Consider the following 2,500-nt stretch of genomic DNA (forward strand, 5'->3'; position numbering starts at 1 on the left):
TGACCACATTACTCCAATACTTAAGTCCCTGTACTGGCTTCCAGTAAGTCACAGAATTTACTTTAGAGTGCTTCTGCTTGTTTATATATCACTAAATGGAATGGGACCAAATTACTTAATGATCAGACATGTTTCAGCAGTACACACCTTCCAGACCACTCAAGTCTCAGGAAAAGTCTTGTAAGTACAACCTACTCTGAGAGCTAAACACGGTGAAGCAGATTTTAGTTGCTAAGCAGGTAAACCCTGGAACCAACTTTCAGATAACATGAAAGTTACCCCAACTGTAGCCAGCTTCAAATCTAGACTCAAGACCAAACTTTTCTCAGATGTTTTCTGCTAAATGCTCAAAATGCTCATTGGCCAGTTCACAAAGCACTCTTCAGGTGATTATTATGACAATGGCTGTTATCAACTGAGCAAAGGGGATTCTGTGAAGAAGTCACCCTGTCATTCTACAAAGAAATATACAGAACGGGCACAGTCTCTGAGTGTTAACGACTCTACCCTTGGGTGTTACGGCTCTACCGGGCTTCCCTGAAGCTCTATTCGGGTGTTAACTATATACTTGGGTGTATCAATTCTTCTGACACATGAGGAATGTGTATGTGTGTTATGTCATCTTGGGTGGGAGTTTGTGCCGCTTTGAGATTGTCTGTTAAAGGCAGTCGTTGAAACATGTCTCCATGCGGTTTGTGGTAAGGTTCTCATTACTCATTTCACAGAGCACTCTTCGGGCCGGGCGAGTACTGTTCCTCGTAGTATTATTGCCAGAGGCCGTCATCCCTACATCTCTACTGCAAGAATCTCCAGAGAGTACTGCTGTTCAATGGGTGCTTGACCAGGATCCCTATCACAGAGTTAAGTATCTGGCTGACTAGCACACTATGAAGAGTCGCCATATACAGTGCTGCTGGTCACTGGGTGTTCACCATCACTGAGTTCACTTGCTGGTTGACTAGCACTCTAAAAGCACAAAACCAAACAAAAGTTGTTGACAGTGTACCAGTAGTTTATTGTTTTGCACTACGGTATGTCTTTTAATCATTCTATGTTGGCTTCTCAATTATTATTTTTTAAACAATTAACCTTTCAGACTTCTTCAAAAATTGTTACGCTTTCTTTTTTATTCTTTACTTTTAATTTTTTTTTTTACTATTGCCCTTTTATGCTTTTATTTGGCATTGCTGTTTGCTTTTGTTTATGTAAAGCACATTGAATGACCTCTGTGTATGAAATGCACTATAGAAATAAACTGGACTTGACACACAAACACACACTTAATACAAACCACTGTACTAGGCATGGCTATGATGGGCATAGCCACTGCACACACATATTATAATTGGCTGCAATAAAGCAGAGTACTACATTGTGCTAAACATAGTAATGTCATCAATTCTGTAAGGATATATAGAAACTGTTGGACGAGTAAGACATTTCCACATCCACAAGTCCACATCACCTGTAGAGTGCCCACACAAGCGCACACACACACACTACACACACACACACACACACACACACACACACACACACACATACACACATATACATATATACACACACACACACACACACACACACACACACCCATCTGATCAGAACGCAAGTGCAAAATACACTGTACAGACACCTAAGGGTGGCAAAAGCCTAAAACATGTCAGAAATGGAGTTTTGCAACTTCAAATCCACAAAAATAAAATACAGAAAACAACTAAACAGGTGTTATCAGCCCTGTCTACACCCACACCACCTCCCACACCACACACACACACACACACACACAAACACCTCAGTTTTGCATCAGCACAACACACCGCAGCACTTTGAATACACACACTTGTCTGCTCCCCCCCCCCGACTGCAGCTCATGTGTTGCTGTGATGTTTGCATAATAGCGCTGTTCCTGCTCAAACAAATACTAGTGAGCCACAAGAATGACATAACTCAAACCGTAACGTATGGCCACGCCAGAAGAGGCAAAGACAGACAAATACACAAAGTTTCAAATTCAAAGTTGTATTGTTGGCATACGAAACAACGGATGCAAATCAAAGAATACAACAACAGCCCCACTGTCATGGCACAGTAACCAACTTACTGTAACAAGCACACCGGCAGCTACAAATGCAAAATACTACTCACACCGCAATATTGACAGGGAAAAAATGTCAAGTCAAGTCGAGTTTATTTATATAACGCATTTCATACACAGAGGTCATTCAGTGTGCTTTACATTAGGGCTGTGCAATTACCGATAATCACATGAATTGATGAATTGTGATTATGACTTCCAACAATCATGAAAATAGCCTAATCGAAATATAATGATTATTTTGCTACATCCAGTTTCATAACAATGCTCTCTTTTTGTCTTGAGTTGTCGTGTGCGTTAACTTTTTACATGTATTCTTTCCTATTGGATTATATTCAACAATTCATTTGAATATAATAATAATAAGAATGATTAAAAAGACAACATAAAAGACACGAGGTA

Source organism: Sardina pilchardus, chromosome 18, assembly GCF_963854185.1.
Source record: "Sardina pilchardus chromosome 18, fSarPil1.1, whole genome shotgun sequence".
NCBI classification, from domain to species: domain Eukaryota; kingdom Metazoa; phylum Chordata; class Actinopteri; order Clupeiformes; family Clupeidae; genus Sardina; species Sardina pilchardus.